The following is a 25,767-nucleotide window of genomic DNA, read 5'->3' as shown; positions in this document are numbered from 1 at the left end:
AGAGCCTACCACCCAAAAAAAGCCCAGGTCCAGATGGGTTCACAGCTGATTTCTACCAGACATACAAAGAGGAGCTGCTACCATTCCTTCTGAAACTATTCCTGACAATCCAAAAAGAGGGAATTCTTCCCAAATCTTTTTACAAGACAAACATCATCCTGATACCAAAACCCGGCAGAGACTCAACAAGAAAAGAAAATTTCAGGCCAATATCCATGATGAACATAGATGCAAAAATCTTCAATAAAATACTGGCAAACCGATTGCAACAGCATATCAAAAAGCTCATCCACCATGATCAAGTAGGATTCATCCCGGGGATGCAAGGCTGGTTCAACATACGCAAGTCCATAAACGTAATCCACCACATAAACAGAACCAAAGACAAAAACCACATGATTATCTCAATTGATGCAGAGAAGGCTTTTGACAATATTCAACAACCCTTTATGCTAAAAACCCTCAATAAACTAGGTATTGACGGAACGTATCTCAAAACAATAAAAGGTATTTACGACAAACCAACAGCCAATATCATACTGAATGGGCAAAAACTGGAAGCATTCCCTTTGAAATCTGGCACTAGACAAGGATGCCCTCTCTCACCACTCCTATTCAATATAGTACTGGAAGTTTTAGCCAGAGCAATCAGGCAAGAAAAAGAAATAAAGTGTATCCAAATTGGAAAGGAGGAAATCAAATTGTCTCTATTTGCAGATGACATGATTGTATATCTGGAAGACCCCATCATCTCAGCCCAAAATCTCCTGAAACTGATAAACAACTTCAGCAAAGTCTCAGGATACAAAATCAACGTGCAAAAATCACAAGCATTCCTATACACCAGTAATAGACTTCAAGAGAGCCAAATCAAGAACGAACTGCCATTCACAATTGCTACAAAGAGAATAAAGTACCTAGGAATACAACTAACAAGGAACGTAAAGGACCTCTTCAAGGAGAACTACAAGCCATTGCTGTACGAAATAAGAGAGGATACAAACAGATGGAGAAACATTCCATGTTCATGGTTAGGAAGAATCAACATCGTGAAAATGGCCATATTGCCCAAAGTAATTTACAGATTCAACGCTATTCCCATCAAGCTACCAATGACCTTCTTCACAGAACTGGAAAAAAACACCTTAAACTTCATATGGAACCAAAAGAGAGTCTGCATAGCCAAGTCAATTCTAAGTAAAAAGAACAAAGCAGGAGGCATCACACTACCGGACTTCAAACTATACTACAAGGCTACAGTAATCAAAACAGCATGGTACTGGTACCAAAACAGAGATATAGACCAATGGAACAGAACAGAGGCCTCAGAGGAAATACAACATACCCACAACCATCTGATCTTCGACAAACCTGACAAAAACAAGCAATGGGGAAAGGACTCCCTGTTTAATAAATGGTGTTGGGAAAACTGGCTAGCCATGTGCAGAAAGCAGAAACAGGACCCCTTCCTGACACCTTACACCAAAATTAATTCCAGATGGATTAAAGACTTAAACATCAGACCTAACACCATAAAAACCTTAGAAGAAAATCTAGGCAAAACCATTCAGGACATAGGTGTAGGCAAGGACTTCATGACCAAAACGCCAAAAGCAATGGCAACAAAAGCCAAAATAGACAAATGGGACCTAATCAAACTCCACAGCTTCTGCACGGCAAAAGAAACAGTCAGTAGAGTGAATCGGCAACCAACAGAATGGGAAAAAATTTTTGCAGTCTACCCATCTGACAAGGGGCTGATATCCAGAATTTACAAAGAACTAAAGCAGATCTACAAGAAAAAAACAAACAAGCCCATTCAAAAATGGGCAAAGGATATGAACAGATACTTTACAAAAGAAGACATACGGGAGGCCAACAAACATATGAAAAAATGCTCATCATCACTGTTCATCAGAGAAATGCAAATCAAAACTACATTGAGATACCATCTCACACCAGTTAGAATGGCGATCATTAAAAAATCGGGAAACAACAGATGCTGGAGAGGATGTGGAGAAATAGGAACACTTTTACACTGTTGGTGGGAATGTAAATTAATTCAACCATTGTGGAAGACAGTGTGGCGATTCCTCAAGGACCTAAAAATAGAAATCCCATTTGACCCAGCAATCCCATTACTGGGTATATATCCAAAGGATTATAAATCATTCTACTATAAGGACACATGCACACGAATGTTCATTGCAGCACTGTTTACAATAGCAAAGACCTGGAACCAACCCAAATGCCCAACGATGATAGACTGGATAGGGAAAATGTGATACATATACACCATGGAATATTATGCAGCCATCAAAAACGATGAGTTCGTGTCCTTTGTAGTGACATGGATGAACCTGGAAACCATTATTCTCAGCAAACTGACACAAGAGCAGAAAATCAAACACCATATATTCTCGCTCATAGGCGGGTGTTGAACAATGAGAACACATGGACACAGGGAGGGGAGCACTACACACTGGGGTCCGTTGGGGGAAAATGGGGGAGGGGCGGGGGGGTGGGGAGGTGGGATGAGATAGCATGGGGAGAAATGACAGATACAGGTGAGGGGACGGAAGGCAGCAAAGCACACTGCCATGTGTGTACCTATGCAACAATCTTGCATGTTCATCACATGTACCCCAAAACCTAAAATGCAATAAAAAAAAAGAGAGACTCTGATGCATTCTTCAGTATATCAATGGCATTTTTCAAGCTTAGAATTTTTGCTTGATTATTTTTAATTACTTCAATCTCTTTATTAAATTTATCTGATAGAATTCTGGGTTTCTTCTCTGTGTTTTCTTTGATTTCTTTGACTTTTATGAAAACAGCTGTTTTGAATTATCTGTCTGAAAGCTCACATATCTGTTTCTCCAGGATTTGTCCCTGGTGTATTATTTAGTTCATTTTTGTTAGATAATGTTTTTCTGGATGATCTTGAATCTTATTGATGTTTCTCAGTGTAGTCTTCACTTTCTGTGCTTCTTTGTTCCTGTCTCTCTTACGAAGGCTTTCCAGGTATTGAAATTTACTTGGGCCCCAAGCCTAATAATGCTGTGATTTTGCAGACTCATAGAAGTACCACCTTGGTGATATTGGATAAGATCTGGAAGGATTCTGTGGATTACCAGGCAGATATTCTTGTTCTTTTCCTTTGCTTTCTCACAAACAAATAGAGTCTTTTTCTCTGTGCTGAGCTGCTTGCAACATGGGGTGTGGTGTTGCAAGCACTCCTGTGACTATCACCACCTGGACAATACTGGGTCATACCTGAAGCAAGCAGAGTACTAGGTCTCATCCAAGGCCAATTATAACTAGTATTTAGTTACAACCTTTGTTCACTCAAGGCCCTAGGTCTCTATGATAAACAGGTTAGAAAGTCTGCCAGGTTTGTGTCTTCCCCACAAATTACTGGCCACAAATCAGGGCAGTGATGTCCCTCAGGTCCTAGAAGCATCCAAAGATGCTGTCTCGGAGCCAGGGATTGGATTTAAAAATCTTGGTAATTTGCCTGATGTTCTAGTCTATGTTGACTAAATTGGTACTCAAACAATGATACAAAGTACTTCCCATTCTTTTCTTCCCGTTCTTTCCTCCCCTTTCCTCCAAAGGAGGCTTTCCTCATGGCCACTACCACCATGAGCCCACAGTGGGTTCTGTGAAGACACTGCTGATGTTCACTTATAGCCAAAGGCTTTTCAGTCAGCTTGTGGTGAATCATGCCAAGTCTAAGACTCGTTTTTTGGCAGATCCAAGATGGCTGAATATGAACAGTTCTGGAGTGCAGTTCCCAGTGAGAAACACAGACAGTGAGTGATCACATTTCCAAATGAGTTATTACTGCCCACAGACCAGAAGATTCCTGGGCTGAAAAGCACCATGAGTCTCCAGCATGGCTGTTTCAGCTGGCTCATTAAGTCTTTGAACAAAAACTCACAGAAATCTGGATAGCCATTTCAACTGGTGCCTGGAATGCCTGGGACAGAACCACCCATTCAACTGAAAAAAAAGGGGGCTTAAACAAGGAGCCAGGTGATCTGGCTCAGTGGGTTCCACCCCCACAAAGACCAGCAACCTGAAATGCTCTGGATTGAGAGTTTCACAGCAAGCACAGCTGGACCCAGGATGGTCCAGCTCTACTGGGGAAGAACATCTGCAACTACCAAGGCAGTCTGAAATTACCAAGGCAATTTGCCATTACTGAGGCAGTCCACCATTACAGAGGCAGTCTGCCATTACCGAGGCAGACCACCATTACTGAAGCAATTCTAACTATACCTCTATAAACAAAACCAAAAGGAAGTTCACACAGCAGCTGGGCAGAGCCCATGGCAGATCAGCCACATCTTTGCTGGCAGACTGTGCCTAGGCTACCTCTTAGCTGGGCAGGGCATCTCTGAATAAAGGCAGCAGCATGTCAGAAACTTATAAATAAACCTCACCTTCCTAGGAAAGAACACCTGGGGAAAAAGGCGGTTATGAGTTCCACCACAGCAGACTTAAACGTATGGGTCCAGCAGCTCTGAATGAAACAATGGAGCTCACAGCTCAGCACTTGAGCTCCTATAAGGGTCAGATTGTCTCCTCAAGCAGCTTCCTGACCCCCATATATCCAAAGAGAAACCTTATAAAGGAGAGCTAAGGCTGATATCTAGTGGGTATCCTTTTGGGATGAAGATAACAGAAGAAACTGGCAGAAACCCTTACTGTGCTGCAGCCACTGCAAGTGATTCCCAGGCAAACAGGGTCTGGAGTGGTCCTACAGCAGAGGGGCCTGACTGTTAGAAGAAAAACTAAAAAACAGAAAGAAATAACTTCATCATCAACAAAAAGGACATCCACTCAGAGACTCCATCCTAATGTCACCAATTACAAAGACCACAAGTAGATAAATCTACAAAGATGGGAAGAAAACGGTGCAAAAAGAATGAAAACACCCAAAACCAGAACCCCTCTCCTCTTCCAAGGAATCACAACTCCTCATCAGCAAGGGAAGAAAGCTGGATGGAGTTTTGTTCCCTTGGCTTCAGAAGGTGGGTAATAACAAACTTCTCTAAGCTAAAAGAACATGTTCTAACCAAATGCAAGGAAACTAAGAACCTTGAAAAAAATGTTTGACAAACTTCTAACAAGAATGAATGCTTAGAGAAGAATATAAATGACCTGATGGAGCTGAAATACACAATAAAAGAATTTCGTGAAGCATACACAAGTTGCAATAGCCGAATCAACCAAGCAGAAGAAAGGATATGAGAGATTTAAGATCAACACAATGAAATAAAATGAGACGGCAAGATTAGAGAAAAAAGGAGTGAAAAGAAATGAACACAGCCTCCAAGAAATATGAGATTATGTGAAAAGATCTAATCTACATTTGATAGATATACCTAAATGTGATGGAGAGAATGAATCCAAGCTGGAAAACATTCTTCAGGATATTATTCAGGAGAACGTCCTCAACCTAGCAAGGCAGGCCAATAGTCAAGTCCAGGAAATACAGAGAACACCACAAAGGTATTCCTCAAAAGAGCAACCTCAAGGCACATGATCATCAGTTTCACCAGGGTTGAAATGAAGGAAAAAATGCTAAGTGCAGCCAGAGAAAAAGGTCATGCTATCAACAAAGGGAAGCACATCATACTCACAGCAGATGTCTCTGCAGAAATCCTATAAGCCAGAAGAGAGTAGGGGCCAATATTCAACATCCTCAAAGAAAAAAAGTTTCAACCTAGAATTTCATATCCAGCCAAAATAAGCTTCATAAGTGAAGGAGAAAGAAAATCCTTTATATACAAGCAATTGCTGAGAGAATTCCTCACCACCAGACCTGTCTTACAAGAGTTCATGAAAGAAGCACTAAACATAGAAAGTAACAACCAGTACTAGGCACTCCAAAAGGCACCAAATGGTAAAGACCATCTATACAATGAAGAAAATGCACCAACTAATGGGTAAAACAACCAGCTAGCATCAAAATGGCGGGATCAAATTCACACATAACAATATTAACTTCAAATGGAAATGGGCTAAATACCCCAATCAAAAGAAACAAACTGGCAAATTGGATTAAAAAGTCAAAAGAAATCGATGTGCTGTATCCAGGAAGCCCATCGCATATGCAAGGACACACATAGGCTCAAAATAATGGGATAGTGGAAGATTTACCAAAAAAATAAAGGGCAAAAAAAAGAAGGAGTTACAATCCTAGTCTCTGATAAAATAGACTTTAAAATAACAAAGATTAAAAGAGACAAAGAAAGACATTACATCATGGTAAAAGGATCAATGCAACAAGAAGAGCTAACGATTCTAAATATACATGCACCCAATACAGAAGCACCCAGATACATTAAGCAAGTTCTTGACAATCTACAAAGAGACGTACACTCCACACAATAATAGTGGGAGACTTTAACACTCCACTTTAATATTAGACAGATCAAAGAGACAGCAAATTAACAAGCATATCCAGGACTTGAACTCCTTGAACTCAGATCTGGGCCAAGCAAACCTAATAGATATCTACAGAACTCTCCACCCCAAATCCACAGAATATACATTCTCAGCACTGCATTTCACCTACTCTAAAATTAAGCACATGATTGGAAGTAAATCACTCCTCAGCAAATGCAAAAGAACGGAAATTACAACAGTCTCTCAGACCACAGTGCAATCTAAATTAGAACTCAGGATTAAGAAACTGACTCAGAACTGCATAACTTCATGGAAACTGAACAACTGGCACTTGAAAGTTGACTGGATAAACAATGAAAAGAATGCAGAAATAAAGTTGTTCTTCAAAATCAATGAGAACGAAGACACAACATACATTCAACCTCTGGGACACATTCAAAGCAGTGTCTAGAGGAAAATTTATAGCAATAATTGCCCTTATGAGAAATGAGGAAAGATCTAAAATCAACACCCTATCATCAAAATTGAAAGAGCTAGAGGAGAAAGATCAAAAAAAAACTCAAAAGCTAGCAGAAGAAAAGAAATAACTAAGATCAGAGCAGAACTGAAGGAGATAGAGACACAAAAAAACCCTTCAAAAAGTGAACACATCCAGGAGCTGATTTTTTAAAGATCAAAAAAATAGATAGATCACTAGCCAGACTAATACAAACAGAAGAATCAAATAGATGCTATTAAAAAAACTATAAAGGGGATATCACTAGAGATTCCACAGAAATACAAACTACCATCATAGATTACTACAAACAACCCTATGCATACAAACTAGTAAATCTGGAAGAAATGGATATTCCTGGACACTTGCACCCTCCTAAGCCCAAACCAGGAAGAAGTTGAAACTGAATAGACCAATAACAAGGGCTGAAGTTGAGGCAGCAATTAATAACCTACCAACCAAAAAAAAAAAAAAAAGCCCAGGTCCAGATGGGTTCACAGCCGAATTCTACCAGATACACAAACAGGAGCTGATACCACTCCTTTTGAAACTATTCCAAACAATCCAAAAAGAGGAATCCTTCCCAAATCATTTTATGAGACCAACATCATCCTGACACCAAAACTCAGCAGAGACTCAACACAAAAAGAAAACTTCAGGCCAATATCCATGATAAACATAGATGTCAATCTTCAATAAAATACTGGCAAACCAATTGGAACCACAGGTCAAAAAGCTTATCCATCACGATCAAGTAGGCTTCGTTCCAGGGATGCAATGCTGGTTCAACATATGCAAGTTTATAAACGTAATGCACCACATGAACAGAACCAAAGACAAAAACCACATGATTATTTCAATAGATGCAGAGAAGGTCTTTGACAAAATTCAACAGTCCTTTATGCTAAACCTCTCAATAAACTAGGTGTCTATGGGACATATCTCAAAATAATAAAAGCTATTTACAACAAACCAACAGCCAATACCATACTGAATGGGCAACAATTGGAAGCATTCCCTTTGAAATCTGGAACTAGACAAGGATGCCGTCTCTCATCACTCCTATTCAATATAGTGCTGGAAATTCTAGCCAGCGCAATCAGGCAGGAAAAAGAAATAAAGGGTATTCAAACAGAAAAGGAAGAACTCAAATTGTCTCTATTTACAGATGACATGATTGTATATCTAGAAGACCCCATCATCTCAGCCCAAAATTTCCTGAAACTGATAAGCAACTTCAGCAAAGTCACAGGATACAAAATCAACGTGCAAAAATCACACGCATTCCTATACACCAGTAACAGACTTAAAGAGAGCAAAATCAAGAACGAACTGTCATTCACAATTGCTACAAAGAGAATAAAAAACCTAGGAATACAACTAACAAAGAACATAAAGGACCTCTTCATGGAAAATTACAAGTCACTGCTCAATGAAGTAAGAAAAGACACAAACAGATGGAGAAACATTCCATGTTCATGGTTAGGAAGAATCAATATCATGAAAACGGCCATACTACCCAAAGTAATTTACAGATTCAACGCTATCCCCATCAATCTACCAATGACCTTCTTTGCAGAACTGGAAAAAAAAACACCTTAAACTTCATATGGAATCAAAAGAGAGCCCACATAGCCAAGTCAATTCTAAGCAAAAAGAACAAAGCAGGAGGCATCACACTACCGGACTTCAAACTATACTACAAGGCTACAGTAATCAAAACAGCATGGTATTGGTACCAAAACAGAGATATAGACCAATGGAACAGAACAGAGGCCTCAATGGCAACACAACACATCTACAACCATCTGATCTTTGACAAACCTGACAAAAACAAGCAATGGGGAAAGGATTCCCTGTTTAATATATGGTGTTGGGAAAACTGGCTAGCCATGTGCAGAAAGCAGAAACTGGACCCCTTCCTGACACCTTACACTAAAATTAACTCAAGATGGATTAAAGAGTTAAACATAAGACCTAACACCATAAAAACCCTAGAAGAAAATCTAGGCAGAACCATTCAGGACATAGGCAAGGACTTGATGACCAAAACACAAAAGACATTGGCAACAGAAGCCAGAATAGACAAATAGGGCCTAATCAAACTCCACAGCCTCTGCACAGCAAAAGAAATAGTCAGTAGAGTGAATCGGCAACCAACAGAATGGGAAAAAATTTTTGCAGTCTACCCATCTGACAAAGGGCTCATATCCAGAATATACAAGGAATTAAAACAGATTTACAAGAAAAAAACAAACAATCCCATTCAAAAGTGGGTAAAGGATATGAACAGACACTTTACAAAAGAAGACATACATGAAGCCAACAAACATATGAAAAAATGCTCATCATCACTGGTCATTAGAGAAATGCAAATCAAAACTACATTGAGATACCATCTTACACCAGTTAGAATGGCGATCATTAAAAAATAAGGAGACAGCAGATGCTGGAGAGAAGGTGGAGAAATAGGAACACTTTCACATTGTTGGTGGGAATGTAAATTAGTTCAACCACTGTGGAAGACAGTGTGGCAATTCCTTAAGGACCTAGAAATAGAAATTCGATTTGATCCTGCAATCCCATTACTGGGTATATATCTAAAGGATTATAAATTGTTCTACTGTAAGGACACATGCACACGAATTTTCATTGCAGCACAGTTTACAATAGCAAAGACCTGGAACCAACCCAAATACCCACCAATGATAGACTGGACAGGGAAAATGTGGCACATATACACCATAGAATATTATGCAACCATCAAAAACAATGAGTCCATGCCCTTTGTAGGGACATAGATGAACCTGGAAACCATCATTCTCAGCAAACTGACACAAGAACAAATAATCAAACATCGCATGTTCTCACTCACAGGCAGGTGTTGAACAATGAGAACTCATGGACACAGGGAGGGGAGCATCACACACTGAGGTCTGTCGGGGAGAAATAGGGGAGCGACAGCGGGGGTGGGGAGTTGGTGAGAGACAGCATGGGGAGAAATGCCGGTATAGGTGATGGGGAGGAAGGCAGCAAATCACACTGCCATGTGTGTACCTATGCAATGATCTTGCATGTTCTTCACATGTACCCCAAAACCCAAAATGCAATAAAAAATAAAATGAAATAGAAAAAAATCTCTCTAGTCAATATCAATGTCCTGTTCAGAAGCATTCAGTGGCCTTCTACACCCCAGGACCTTAGCCTTACAACCAGAGGCCTTCACAACCTGGTCCCAAACCACTTTTCAGTCTTGCCTCATACTGCTCCCTCTCATCTTGTACACTACCCATTCTAAACTAAAATAGTCAATTCTTTCCACACATCCTCCAAACTTGTTCCTCCATGACTTTACTTAGGCTTTTCTCTCTGTCTCATATCTCATGCCTACCCCTCCATCCCTGTTTTTGCATGTCCAAAGTGTAGTATTATTTATCAGACAACTCTACTGTCACCATCTACCTAATGTGCTTTCTCTCCCCAACTCTTATTCCTTCCCTCCCTCTTTCTCTCTCTCTCTCTCATTAGGAATTCCAGGGCATTTTTGCCGTATTTCTTTTACAAAACTTAGTCTTTTTTCCTTGCATGATATGGCTCTCCATAAATGTGTGTTATAAAACCTCTTTGAGGACAAGATTAAAAGGAACTCATTACTGAGAATCCCACAGCATAGTTCAGCATAGTGGCACATGGTAGCTTTCAGAAACTATTGGTGAAACAAATGAAACATGCTTACAGACTGTGTTCTAATCCAGCAGTTTAAAAACTTTTGCTTTAGATTCAGAGCAATTATGCACCTGAAATCTTACATGCAAAACAAGTGTATAAAACTGATACATCCTCTGGATGAAGCTGAGGTGGTTGTGGGCCTTATCCACTGCCTCCCTCTTATTGATCTACATAGCAGCTTCTGAAGTATCTATGCAGAATTTCCATCATTCATTTGAATGCAGTTTGAGAAACATAGGTCTGATTCATGATAAGCTTTATTGTTTTACACACAAGTCCAGACTTGTAGGTCCCACTGCATGTGATATGAAAGGAGCTAGAATTGCTTCAGACCAAAAATCAATCTCAAAAACAATCCCCCAGTGAGCTTGCTTATTACCTGATATTCTTACCTTCAAGTTTTTCCAAAAATCACCTTTAAAAATACAAATGTTGCTGTAAATCCCTTTAGCAAATTAACTGTGTTTGCTACCTCAAATAATGGAATCTCTATTCACCAATTGTACAAGCTCAAAACCTTACTCCATTCTCTCATCCCTTATAACCAATCAATCAACAAATTCTTTTGATTCTACCTTCTAAATACCTCTCAAATATGTATTTGTTTTTACTTGCCCACAATAATCGTTTTAATTGAGATCACCACTAGCTCTTGCCTAATTACTGCATTGGGAGCTTCCTTATTTGTCTCTGTGATTCCACTTATGACATTTTCCATTTCATCCTATTCAATATAGTAGAAGGAATACTTCCAAACCATAAATCTGATGATTGTCTTAAAATGCAATCATGAACTACAAATTTATCACAGCTATTCATTCTGAAAGAAGAAAAAGAATGGAAGAAATTTGCATTTTTATTTTATAATGAAATGACCAGGCTTTTAAATGTTTTACTTTGCTGAATGTTTTACTTTCTATGTAAACTAGCAGGGATACAAGGATGTTCCTAGAATGAAATTGCTCTTGTTCACCTGCATTCCAATATCCTCCTTTAACTGAAGAAAAAGGAACAGAATTATATATGACCATGGAATTAAAAACAACTCCAGATTACCTTTGAGAATGACTACATTATCTGTCATGGATTCTGGGCAGAAAAAACAGTTTGGGAGGCACCGTACTAACTGATTTTTCTGTTAGTCTTTCATTGTTCTGCAGTTTTCTTATACATACATGTTTCTCAAACATCAAAAAAAAATGCATCGATGCCTTACTATTATAAATGTAGCTTCCAAACTTCCTAACATAGCCTAAAAGGTCCTATATAATCTGGCCCCTGTCTCTGAAGTCCCATCTGTTGACACTGCCCTCTTCATACTCTTTATCCCAATCACATGAAAATACTTTTAATTCCTGAGGTGTGCCACCATTGTTTTTTTTAACTTATGGGCTTTCACATACACTAGTCCCTTATCCTAAATACTCTCTCCTCTTCTCTCCAGATCTCAGTCTTTTACCACTGGCTTATCTGTAACTCTTCCTTTAGGTCAGAAGTTAAGTATGAATTATTTCAAGAAGACTTTCTTTATATCAATACTCTCATCCTGCCTGACATTGAATAGATGATTCCCCTGCCTTCTGCCATAGCACCCATACTTCCATGCTGACATCACTTAACTCACTGGCTTATAATTTTTTATTTTCATTTCTTCAGCTTCTACCTGAAGGTAAACTCTATGAAAGCAGAGGCCATATCTCTCTTTTTCATAGTTCTAATTTTGGTTAAAATAAAAGTACAAGGGTATACTTCTGGCATGTAGTGGTTGCACAATAATTTTTTGTTGACCAGATAAAGAAACTAACAGAAGTTTTCTTATGATAGAAACCAAAAAAATGGAATTTGATGTAGGTGGCAGAAAATGGGTGGCAAACGTCTCAGGTACTACGTGAAGTGTAATAACCTGAGGCCATGAAAGCTGGTTTCTTCAAATTAACCATCTCCCTGTATTACTTAAGGTTGTTTCTTTAGTAGTAGACTGATAGAACCAAAGGAACAAACACCCCTTTATGACATACTGCAATTCACCTGAAGAACTGGAGATGGCAATTACCTACTGTCAACCAGTGTTTTATGTCACTCCCTTTCACCCTCTTCATGTGAAAGATACTTGAATCTCACTCTGAGAGCTAGTTGATGATAGATGCAGACAAACAAGTACTTAGGTCTTTTTTCCTGCCTCAGATAACTTTTCCATTCCTCTTTTTCTCCTCCCCAGAGCTTCTTTCATCTTGAATAGGTATCCAACACTCTATGCTCTATACTTTATTCTGTTTATCTAAGCCTATAACCTAGTCAAGATGTGAGTATAAGCCATTTAAATATTAATATAAATAAAAATAACATCTGACATTGTATTGAGCAGATACTATGAATGAGGCACTATAGCAAGTGCTTAGCATGTTAAAACTCGCTCAATTCTCAATAAGCTTATTAGAAAGTTACTATTTTCCCTTTTTAACAGAGGAGATAAACCAGACTTAGAAAGATTAAGAACTTTTCTGTATCCACATATCTAATAAGGCAGATCTGAGGTTTTAATTCAGGTTTATTTGACTCCAGGTTTTTAAAAAGAAAATACTGTCTTCCACATAAGTTTGCCTAGATCATGTTGCCCAGATCTAGAGATGTGCTTGTGTGGTTGTTCTCAGCATCCTGAATAAAACAAGAGGGCTTCATAGAATAAGAAGCAAGTTTAGGAAGAGCAGGAGAACCTTTTTGGAAATACTCAGATCATATATAACATATGTGCAGACCTTGCCCTAAAGATGACTTAAGAACTTCTAGCCTAAGTCTGGGGCAATGAGAGAGAGCATAAGTGAAACACAGAAATTCACTGAGTATAAGGGCTTCCCAGGTGAGTAAAGTATACATGATGTGGGCACAGGGAAGAGATTTATGCAGTGGTCTTGGTAAATTAACCCACAAATCTCTAATTTTAAATCTGCTTAGTGCCAGATGCTCGGGTGAACACAGAAGGTAAGACCATCGCTGGTTACAATAATTGCATTGAGAAGGTATCACTAACAGGGGAAAGCTATTAACAAGTACCTCTGGAGTTCTGATGATGTTTTTGAAGTTTGATTGAGCAGGGGAAGATGTAAGCAACACTGGAGTGTGGATTAGACTTCTTGAGAAGGCAGGGTCTGACTTAAGTCTTGAAGACTGAATTGGGCTGGGCTGAAGAGAGAATAAATGAGGGAGTACAGGGAATATGAGAACATTTGAGGGTGAATGAAAAAAGTTAAAGAAAGTACCAGAAGTAAGGCTAGGGAAAACGATAGGGAAGGCTGGAGCTGCAAGCCAGTGCTTGTTGGGAAACAGTAGCAAAAGGCCACAATCGTTTGTTATGTTCCTACACTTTTTGACTCAGCTCATTCTCCCATCTTTTCAGATCCCTTTATTTGTCCTCTGTGCTCTGAAAAGCAGCAGCAGACAAGGTTGGAAAATCCATTAGTATGCTGTATAAACATACTGCTATCCACATAAAAGACTCAGGGCAGAAACAACGAATGAACTCTCACGTCTTCTAAAGAACAGCCCACACCACACCAGCAGCCTACATGTGGTCCCAGACAGCACCAAGGCATATGCAATTTCTCAATTCCAAAGCAATAAGAGACTTTCTCACAAAGGACTCTATTCAGGAGATGTTTTATGATGTTTCTGGGTAATAGGAAACTATGCCCAAGGTGAGCAAGCTTACTTGAGATAGCATAATATGGAGTGAAGAGTAGCAGTTTATTGACAAGAGAAAGGGAGCCAATAATTATTAAGTGCCTAATCTAGGCCAGCTTCCATGTGCCTAATCTAGGTCAGCTACCTTTACAACCATCACCTTGTTAATCTATCATAACATTGTGAGAAAGATACTATTCTGATTTTATTACGTGATCAAATAAAAGCTGAGAGAGGTTGAAAAACCTACCTAAGATAAAATCCCAGGTAAGTTATAAATCAGAGATTAGATTTGAATTTGAGTCTATTTGGTGAAGGATATTACAGCAATCAATTCATACTGCATTGTTCTCAACTATTCTGCTTTTATATCTGAAAGTTCTGAAAATTCCATCAATCCCAGATAGACTGGGATCGTTGGTTATCCTAGGAGAGATATAATATTATTTACTAACTCTGACAAAGTCACATAACTTCTGTAAACCTCAGTTTTTTCCTATATGAAATACTGACAGCAACACCTGCCCTATGTAACTAAACAAGACTATTGTGAAAATTCAGTGGATAATGAATGTGAATGGCATTTGAGTATGATAAAGAACTAGAAAAATAAAAGGAATCGATATTCTTTTTTCTTTACTTTCATCAGATATGATTAAAAACAACTGTTAAAGTTTTAAAAAGAGGATTCTGAACACATGTGCATGTGAGCATGTGCACACACACACGCAGCATAGAATATCCCTTCTCCCTTTAAAATGTTGGCATTATGAACTAATAATATCCAGTTTACAACCTTGGATGTTGGACTACGTTTTGCCTTAGCAACTTGTCAGAGTAACTAGTTAATAATTCAGTTTCTTAGCAGTTAAGGAAAAGCTCAGTTTGTTGACTAGTAATGACAGTAAGAATAAGACAAACTTCTAAGTTTCTTGGGGTGAGATGTATTTCCTGTTCATCATAGTATCTGATGTATGCACAATACCTGTCACATGATAGAAGCTCAATCAATATAGAGTGATTGTGAATGAATGTTTGGATGAATGAGTGAGTGAGTGAGTGACATGCCTGCCTGTATGTACATAGTACATACCATTGTTTAAAAGCAAATCTTTGCATGAGAACAAAAAAGGATGGCTACATACAAGTCATGCACTTCCTAATAAAATTTTGGTCAACAGTGGACTACATATATGATGGTGGTCTTATAAAATTATAATGGAGCTGAAAAATGTTTATTGCCTAGTGATATCATAATCATTGTAACGTCATAGTACAAATGATGATTTTTAGTTCACTATAATCTAAGTGTACAGTGTTGATAAAGTCTACAATAGTGTACAATAATGTCCCTAGGACTTCATATTCAATCACCACTCACTGACTCACCCAGAGCAATTTCCAGCCCTGCAAGTTTTATTCATAGTAAGCTTCCTGTACAGGTGTGCCATTTTTAATCTTTTATACCATATGTTTGTAGTAGCTTTTCCATACATCTTTTTAGATACACAAATATTTACCATTGTGTTACAATTGCCTACAGTAGTCAGTAGTGACATGCTGTATAGGTTTGTAGCCTAGGAGCAATAGGCTATCCCATAAAGCCTAGGTGTATAGTATACTATGCCATCTAGGTTTGTGTGAATATACTTTATGATGTTCACACAATGATGTAACCACCTAATGACACATTTTTCAGAACATATTCTATCATTAAGTGGCACATGACTGTGTTTAGATTTGAGGAATTATAGGTATGTTGCTTAACCTAAAATATGCACTCTTCCCATCCATGCCACCCCTACCCTAGTTCTGTCATGATGCATAAACATTCCAGATTTATTGCTTTGTACATAAGAGTTACATACATTTTCTGGAGTCCTATAATCAAATTCAATTTTTTTCAACATCTTGCCATGGATTCATGCCAGTAAGCAAGAATAATTAGATTACATAATTATTTAGGGGTTAGGTAATATTATAAATTGTTTTTTTTTTACTGTCATACATCTCCTGACACAATTATATTCACATAATGGAATCTTAAATATTGTACAGACTTAGTTTTAAAATACTCCCAGAGTAACTTAATTTATTTTCTTATAGAGAGGAAATTAAAACCCAAAGAAGGAAAATGACTTAGTCATAAATCCTAGTAACTCTGAAAAAGCCATAATGTGGGTACAAAGACTGCATGTTCTTGAATATCAAATAAAGATGATTTATTATTACTATTATTACCATTTTTACTAGTAAAAAACAAATCTAGAATGAAAACTAAGTTCTTTTGTCACCTTGTTCTGTGTTTCAGGCATTATATCCCATGGATGCTCACTCTTCACATGTAAATGGACAAGATCCCTGGAGGAACAAGGGTTGGGGTGAGGTTAAACACTTCCCCGTTAAGCTTAATTGTCATAATCTTCATTCCTAAATAAACTATAAATGTAGGCAACTAATAGGCCACGAAATAATCCTGTTTCTCAGATCACTTCTATCCTCTACAAGATTCAGGCCTCACCCATCTCCTACAAGACCTAGAGACTTTTTTTTCTTTTTCTTTTTCTCTGAAGGTAATCATGAGGATCTATCTTCTACAAGCTGCAGGCCTCACCTATCCCCGGCAATACCTAGAGATAGGTTTTTTGTTCTTTTTCCTCTAAGGTAAACATGAGGTTTGTTAGTCAAAATGTATCAAACTTTCATATTACTTGGGGCAGCCAGGAAATGTAACAGAAAATGGATCAGAAAAGATAGTGCTGTATTAAAGAGCACTGATCCAGTCTAAAGCAGCAGCTCCTTCTCAGTTTTCATGGACTATTGCATATTAGAATGTGGACCAGTGTTGCAAGCTAACAATATTCCAAGAGAAAGAAAAAATCTCATTTTCTATGTGTGTAAAATATTTAATTTTTTATTTTTAAAATATTTTAATTTTTATTTTAGGGTCACAGGTACATGTGTATGTTTGTTATATAGGTAAACTCATGTCACAGAGGTTTGTTGTACAGATTTTTTTCATCACACAGGTACTAAGCCTAGTACCTAATAGTTGTTTTTTCTGTTCCTTTCCCACCTTTCACTCTTCACACTCAAGTAGTTCCCAGTATTAACTGTTCCTCTCTTTCTGTCAATGTGTTCTCATCATTTAACTTCCAATTTTAAGTGAGATTGTGTGGTATTTGGTTTTCTGTTCCTGCATTAGTTTGCTAAAGAAAATGACTTCCAGCTTCATTCATGTTCCTGTAAAGGACATAATTTCTTTCTTTTGTACAGCTGCATAGTATCCCATGGTACAGGTGCATATGTACCACATTTTCTTTATCTAGCCTATCATTGATGGGCATATGGTTGATTCCATGTAATTGCTACTGTGAATAGTGTTTCAATGATACAATGACTTATATACCTTTGGATAAGTACCCAATAATGGAATTACTGGGTCAAATGGTAGTTCTGTTGTGAGGTTTTTGAGGAACTGCCACACTGCTTTCCACAAAGGTTGAACTAAATTATACTTCCATCAATAATGTATAAGTGTTTCTTTTCTCCACAACCTTACCAGCATCTTTTATTTTTTGGCTTTTTAGTAATAGCCATTTGGACTAGTGTGAGATGATATCTCACTGTGGTTTTGATTTACATATCTCTAATAATTAACGATATTGAACATTTTCTATATGCTTACTGGCGTCATGTATTTCTTTGGAAAAGTGTCTGTTAATGTCTTGTTCATTTTGTAATTGATTGTTTTCTGCTTGTACATTTAAGTTCCTTATAGATTCCAAATATTAGACCTTTGTGAGAGGTATAGTTTGCAAATATTTTCTCCTATTCTGTCGGTTGTCTATTTACTCTGTTGATAGTTTCTTTTCCTGTGCAGCTCTTAAGTTTAATTAAATCCAATTTTTCAACTTCTGTTTTCCTTGCAATTGATTTTAGTGTTTGGCAGAAAATTCTTGCCAGTTCCTATGTCCAAAATGGTATTTCCAGATTATATTTTAGGGTTTTTATGGCTTCAGGTTTTACATTTAGGACTTTAATCCATCTTGAGTTAATTTTTACATATGACATTAAGAAGAGATCCAGTTTTAGTCTTCTGCCTATGGCTAGCTAGTTATCACATCACCATTTATTAAATAGGGAGGCCTTTCCTCATTGCTTGATTTTATCAGCTTTGTCACAGATCAGATAGCAGTAAGTGTGTAACTTTATTTCTGGGCTCTCCATTCTGTTTCATTGGTCTATATGTCTGTTTTTGTACCAGTATCATGCTGTTTTGGTTACTGTAGCCCTATAGCATAGTTTGAAGTTGGGCAGTGAGATTCTTCCAGCTGTATTCTCTACACTTAGGATTGCCTTTGCTATTCAAGCTCTTTTTTGATTCCACATGAACTTTATAAGGGTTTTTTTTTTCTAGTTCTGTGTAGAATGTAATTGGTAGTTTAATAGGAATAACATTGAAACTATAAATTGCTTTGGACAGTATGGCCACTTTAAAGATACTGGTTCTTCCTATCCAAGAGAATGATATTTTCTTCTATTTGTTTGTATCATCTCTGATTTCTCTGAGCAGAGTTTTGTAATTTTCATTGTAGAAATCTTTCATCTCTGTGTTTAGCTGTATTCCTAGACATATTATTCTTTGTTGCTATTGTGAATGATATTGCATTTCTGATTTCTCTGTTGTCTTAGATCATGTTAGCACATAGAAATGCTACTGAGTTTTCTACATTGATTTTGTATCCCAAAACTTTGCTCAAGGAGCTTTTGGGCCAAGACTATGGCATTTTTCTAGATATAGAAACATGTTGTCTATAAACAGGAATAGTGTGACTTTCTCTCTTCTTACTTGGATGTCTTTTATTTCTTTCTCTTTCTCTTTCTTGATTGCTCTGGCCAGGACTTCCAGTACTATGTTAAATAGGAGTGGTGAGAGTGAGCATACTTGTCTTATTATCATTTTCAAGAGGAATGCTTTTTTTATTGCATTTTAGGTTTTGGGGTACATGTGAAGAACATGCAAGATTGTTGCATAGGTACACACATGGCAGTGTGGTTTGCTGCCTTCCGTCCCCTCACCTGTATCTGTCATTTCTCCCCATGCTATCTCTTCCCACCTCCCCACCCCACCGCCCCTCCCCCATTTTCCCCCAACGGACCCCAGTGTGTAGTGCTCCCCTCCCTGTGTCCATGTGTTCTCATTGTTCAACACCCGCCTATGAGTGAGAATATACGGTGTTTGATTTTCTGCTTCAAGAGGAATGCTTTCAGCTTTTGCCCATTCAGTTTGATGTTGTCTGTGGGTTTGTCATAAGTGACTCTTATTATTTTGAGGTGTATTTCTTCAAGATCTAGTTTGTTTATGACTTTTAACATGACGGGATATTGAACTTTATCAAAAGCATTTTTTTTAATCTCTAAAGATGATCATGTCCTTTTTTGTTTTTAGTTCTGTTTATGTGATGAATCACATTTATTGATTTACACATATTAAAACAAACTTGCATACCAGAGAGAAAGCATACTTGATCATGGGTGAATTAGCTTTTTGATGTGCTATGGATTTCGATTTATTGGTATTTTGTTGCAGAATTTTGTATTGATGTTTGTCAAGGATATTTGATTGATGTTTTCATTTTTTGTTATGTTTCCACCAGGTTTTGGCATCAGGATGATGCTAGTCTTATAAAATGAGCTGAGAATGAGTCCCTCATTCTCCATTTTTTGGAATAGCTTCAGTAGCAATGTTACCAGTTCTTTTTTTCTACATGTGGTAAAATTTTGGATATGAATCTGTCTGGTTATGGGCTTTTTTGTTGGTGGTGGTGGTGGCCTATTTATTGCTAATTCAATTTCAGAGCTTGTTATTGGTCTGTTCAGGGAATCAATTTATTTCTGGTTCAGTTTTGGGAAGATGTATATGTCCAGAAATGTACCCATTTCTTCCACATTTTCTAGTTTGTGTGCCTAGAGTTATAAAGATAATTCATGGTCAGAAGCATCTCTGACTTAAAGATATCAGACTCTGATTGGACCCTTCTGCCACAAATTGGAACAGAGAGATGGCCTTACTTTGTTTAGGTGTGAGTTAATTTCACTAGGGAAAAGTGGCTATTCACCTCATCCTGTTTATTCCCAAGATACAAACACACTCTCCCTCTTTCCCTCTGGGTGCATGCACAGACTATGGAAATTCCTAGACTTGGGGATATCTGTCACTGCTAATGTTCAGGGTGGCCTTGGAGAAAAAGCTGGCCACACTCTTGAAAAAAAAAGTTCTACATCAATAAAAACTCCCTATCCATGCCCCAGAATGACCACTTGGAACACTACACTCAGCTTGAGACTTCCAATCCAGCTACTGGGAAACTCACTGTCTTCAAGACTCTACAACAGTCTCTGATTTTCACACCCTGCTTACAATGAACCCTGATTTAGACCAACAAATACAAAACCCTTAGTTGGTTAACCTAGCCCCATGCTATCCCATTAGATGCCCCCTCGTTGCTAGCATTTTCTGACTGTGTTAAGAGAAAATCTATAGGCTTGTAAGTAGTGAATGGTGAAAAAAGAAAGGAAGAAGCTATAAAAAGCAGTAGCAGCTTAAAGGTATTGACTGGAGCCTACTCCTAGGCAGGATTTGTCTGATATCCTGAATTATTTTATTGAGAGTTTTTGAGTCTATATTCATGAAGGATATTGGCCTATGCATTTGCTTTTTGTTTTGTTCTTTTTGGTTTTAGTATTAGGATAATTCTTGTAAAATGAGAAAAAAAAATCCTATCTCTTTAATGTTTTGGAATACCTTAAGAAGAATTTGTGTTAGTTCTTTATAAGTTTTGTGGAATTCATATGTCAATCCATTTACTTGTTTGGGGATTTTTATTATTGATTCAATCTTATTCCTCATTATTGGTATGAACAGTTTCCTACCAATAGTAACAGATTCAATCTTTGTAGCTTATATGTGCCCAGTAATTTATTCATTTCTGCTAGGTTTTCCAATTTGTTGGCATATTGCTGTTTATTCACTTTAATGATTCTTTATAGTTCTGTGGCATCAATTTAATTTTCCCTTTTTATCTCTGATTTTATTTATATGGGGCTGTTCTGCTTTTCTTGTCTTAGCTAAGGATTTGTCTATTTTGTTTATATTTTCAAACAACCACCATTTTGTTTTTATGCCCCTTTGTATTGTTTTTAAGTCTGAATTTTAATTCTGCTCTGATGCTTATTATTTCTTTATGTCTACTAATTTTGAGTTTGGTTTGTTATTAATTTTGCAGGTTCTTTAAGTGTATCAGTAGATTTTTGATGTTTTCAATTTAAAATATTTTTTACTTTATTTATTTAAGAGGTCAGTCCTATAAACTTCCCTCTTAGCACTGCTTTTGCTGTATTTCACAGGTTTTAGTATGCTGTGATTCCATTTTCATTTGTCTCATTAAATTTTATTTTCTTCTGAAGGTTTTATTAACTCAATGGACATTCAGGAGTATGTTGTTCAATTTTACTTTTGTTATGCAGTTTCCAAAGTTCCTCTGTAAGTAAAATTAGTTTTTAATTTTACTCCATTGTGGTTTGGGAATGCATTGAATATAATTTATATTTTTTTCAAAAATTGTTGAGACTTGTTTGGTATTCTCTCTCTCTCTCTCTCTCTTTTTTTTATTTTGCTACTCTTTTTTTCTTTTTTTAATTGCATTTTAGGTTTGGGGGTACATGTGAAGAACATGCAAGATTGTTGCATAGGTACACACATGGCAGTGTGGTTTGCTGCCTTCCTTCCCCTAGCCTGTATCTGTCATTTCTCCCCATGCTATCTCCTCCCACCTTCCCACCTCCCCATCCCTCCCCCATTCCCCCCAATGGACCCCAGCGTGTAGTGCTCCCCTCCCTGTCTCCATGTGTTCTCATTGCTCAACACCCGCCTATGAGTGAGAACATGCGGTGTTTGATTTTCTGCTCTTGTGTCAGTGTGCTGAGAATGATGGTTTCCAGGTTCATCCATGTCCCTACAAAGGATGCAAACTCATCATTTTTGATGGTTGTGTAATATTCCATGGTGTATATGTACCACATTTTCCCTATCCAGTCTATCATCGATGGGCATTTGGCTTGGTTCCAGGTCTTTGCTATTGTAAACAGTGCTGCAATAAACATTCGTGTGCATGTGTCCTTATAGTAGAATGATTTATAATCTTTGGATATATACCCAGTAATGGGATTACTGGGTCCAATGGGATTTCTATTTTTAGGTCATTGAGGAATCGCCACACTGTCTTCCACAATGGTTGAATTAATTCACACTCCCACCAACAGTGTAAAAGTGTTCCTATTTCTCCACATCCTCTCCAGCATCTGCTGTCTCCTGATTTTTTAATGATCACCATTCTAACTGGTGTGAGATGGTATCTCAATGTGGTGTTGATTTGCATTTCTCTAATGACCAGTGATGATGAGCATTTTTTCATATGTTTGTTGGCCTCCTGTATTTCTTCTTTTGTAAAGTGTCTGTTCATATCCTTCACCCATTTTTTAACGGGCTTGTTCGTTTTTTTCTTGTAGATCTGTTTTAGTTCTTTGTAAATTCTGGATATCAGCCCCTTGTCAGATGGGTAGACTGCAAAATTTTTTTCCCATTCTGTTGGTTGCTGATTCACTCTACTGACTGTTTCTTTTGCCGTGCTGAAGCTGTGGAGTTTGATTAGGTCCATTTGTCTATTTTGGCTTTTGTTGCCATTGCTTTTGGCGTTTTGGTCATGATGTCCTTGCCTACGCCTATGTCCTGAATGGTTTTGCCTAGATTTTCTTCTAGGGTTTTTATGGTGTTAGGTCTGATGTTTAAGTCTTTAATCCATCTGGAGTTAATTTTGGTGTAAGGTGTCAGGAAGGGGTCCTGTTTCTGCTTTCTGCACATGGCTAGCCAGTTTTCCCAACACCATTTATTAAACAGGGAATCCTTTCCCCATTGCTTGTTTTTGTCAGGTTTGCCGAAGATCAGATGATTGTAGATATGTTGTATTTCCTCTGAGGCCTGTGTTCTGTTCCATTGATCTATATCTCTGTTTTGGTACCAGTACCATGCTGTTTTGATTACTGTAGCCTTGTAGTATAGTTTGAAGTCCGGTAGTGTGATGCCTCCTGCTTTGTTCTTTTTGCTTAGAATTGACTTGGCTATGCGGGCTCTCTTTTGGTTCCATATGAAGTTTAAGGTGTTTTTTTCCAGTTCTATGAAGAAGGTCATTGGTAGCTTGATGACTTGTTTGGTATTCTAACATATAATCTATCCTGAAGAATATTCCATGTGCTGAAGAGAAGAATGTGTATTTCTATTTCTCAGCTATTGGGTGAAAGCTTTGGAGAAATGTCTTTTAGGTCCTTTTACTTTAAAGTAAAGTTTAAATTCAAAGTTTCTTTGATGGTTTTTGGTCTAGATGATCTGTCCAATGGTGAGAGTGGGGTGGTAAATTCTCTAACGATTATTGTATTTTAATCTATATCTTGCTTTTTAGGTAATAATATTTGCTTTATATATCTGGGTACACTAGTGTTGAATTCATATTTGTTTCAAATTCTTATATTCTCCTGCTGAATTTATCACTTTATATAATCACCTACTTTCTCTCATTTTACTGTTTTTGATTTAACATCTGTTTTATCTAAATATAGGTACTCCTACTCACTTTTGGTTTTCATTCGCATGAAATGTCTTCTTTCATCCCTTTGTTTTTAGTCTTTATGTGACTTTAGAGGTGAGATGAGTTTATTTTAGGTAGCATATTGTTGGGTTATGGCTTTTTTATTCATTCAGCCACCCTATATCTTTTAAGTGTAAAATGTAATCTATTTACATTCAAGGATATTATTGATATGTGAGGGCTTATTCCTGCCATTTTATTAATTTCTGTTTGTTTATGAGTCCTTCAGTCCTTTCTTTTTATTTTATTTTTCCATCATTGAAGTTTGGTGGTTTTCTGTAGTTGTAATATTTGAGTTATCTCTCCCTTATTTATGTGTTTGCTCTCCCATTGGATTTTATATTTTCATGATGGCAAATAGCATCATTTCATTTCCAGGTGTAGGGCTCCACTTAGCATTTCTTGTAGGGTTGGTTTAGTGGTTACGAATTCCTTCAGATTTTGTTCATCTGGCAAGAATTTTATTTCTCCTTCATTTTTTAATGGAAGTTTTGCCAGCTATAGTATTCTTGGCTAACTTTTTTTTTTAATTTCAGCAACTTAAATATATCATATCTTTCTCTCCTAGCATGTAAGGTTTTTGCTGAAAAAATACACTGTCTGATGGGAATTCCTTCATATGTAACTTTATGCTTTTCTCTTGCTGTTTTTATAATTCTCTTTTTGTCTTTGACTTTTGACAATTTGTCTATAATGTGACTTAGAGAAGACCTTTTTAGGTTGAATCTATTTGTGAGTATACTTTGAGCCTCCTATATCTGGATTTTTCTATCTCTTGCAAGATTTAGAAGTTTTCAGCCGATATTTCATTAAATAGGTTTTTTATGCCTTTTCCCATCTCTTCTCCTAGGAATTCCAGAATTTAAATATTTGGTCACTTTATGATGTCCTATTGATGGCAGCAGCAGCCTGTTCTAAGTGTCTTCTGCAAAGACACTGCTCCAGCAGTGGAGGTATAGCTGGGTATGCACACTCCACAGAGCTGACAGAAGCTGAGAACAGGCAGAAGCCCTGCCCCCTTCTGAGATGGCAAGGTGGGAGTGCCACCATGGCTATGAACCTAGGCATCCCTGTGCTCTCAGGGGCCCAGGAATTCCTCCTCTCCCCACAGCTTCAGAAGTGCCTGCTGCTGTGGATTGGCCTCTCTCTGCTCCCACTGCCTGCTCCAGTGTAGAGCAAAGTTGTGGTCAAACCTGGGTGCTTTCACAACCCAGCTGAGTGTGCACACACTCAGGGTGGTATTGACACACCAGCCTCCTGCTGCCTTGGCTGTCTTCTAGCTGACAAGCATGGGACGGAGGCCAAAAGAGGGTTGAGGGTGGTTCCATGCAGGCCTGCAGATGTCCCTCAGCACAAATAGCCTGGACATGGTGGATGCCATGTAGATGGCAGCACTAGGCAGACAGGCTTCTGGGCAGAAAGGGGCAGGTCCCCAGTAAAGCCCCGTCTTCAAATCAGGAATGCCCTGAAGTCTGGGGTCTGGGCTGACAGTTCCAGGTGAAATCTGTGGCCCAGAGTGAGAATTTGTGGTGCTTTTTGTAAGCCCACCCATGACTTCCCATGGACCAATCAGCATGCACTTCCTCCCTTCTGAGGCCCACAGAAACCTCAAACTCAGCCAGACTCACACAGAAGTCAGGACTACCAGCTGTGGGAAAGTAGTACTCACTTCAGGTCTTCTCAACTCATCGGGATGACCTGCCTGTGGAAAGGAGCTATTCATTCCAGGTCTCCTCTCTT

The sequence above is a fragment of the Saimiri boliviensis genome, chromosome X (assembly GCF_048565385.1).
Source record: "Saimiri boliviensis isolate mSaiBol1 chromosome X, mSaiBol1.pri, whole genome shotgun sequence".
In the NCBI taxonomy this organism is placed as follows: Eukaryota; Metazoa; Chordata; class Mammalia; order Primates; family Cebidae; genus Saimiri; species Saimiri boliviensis.
This window is presented reverse-complemented; position numbering follows the sequence as displayed.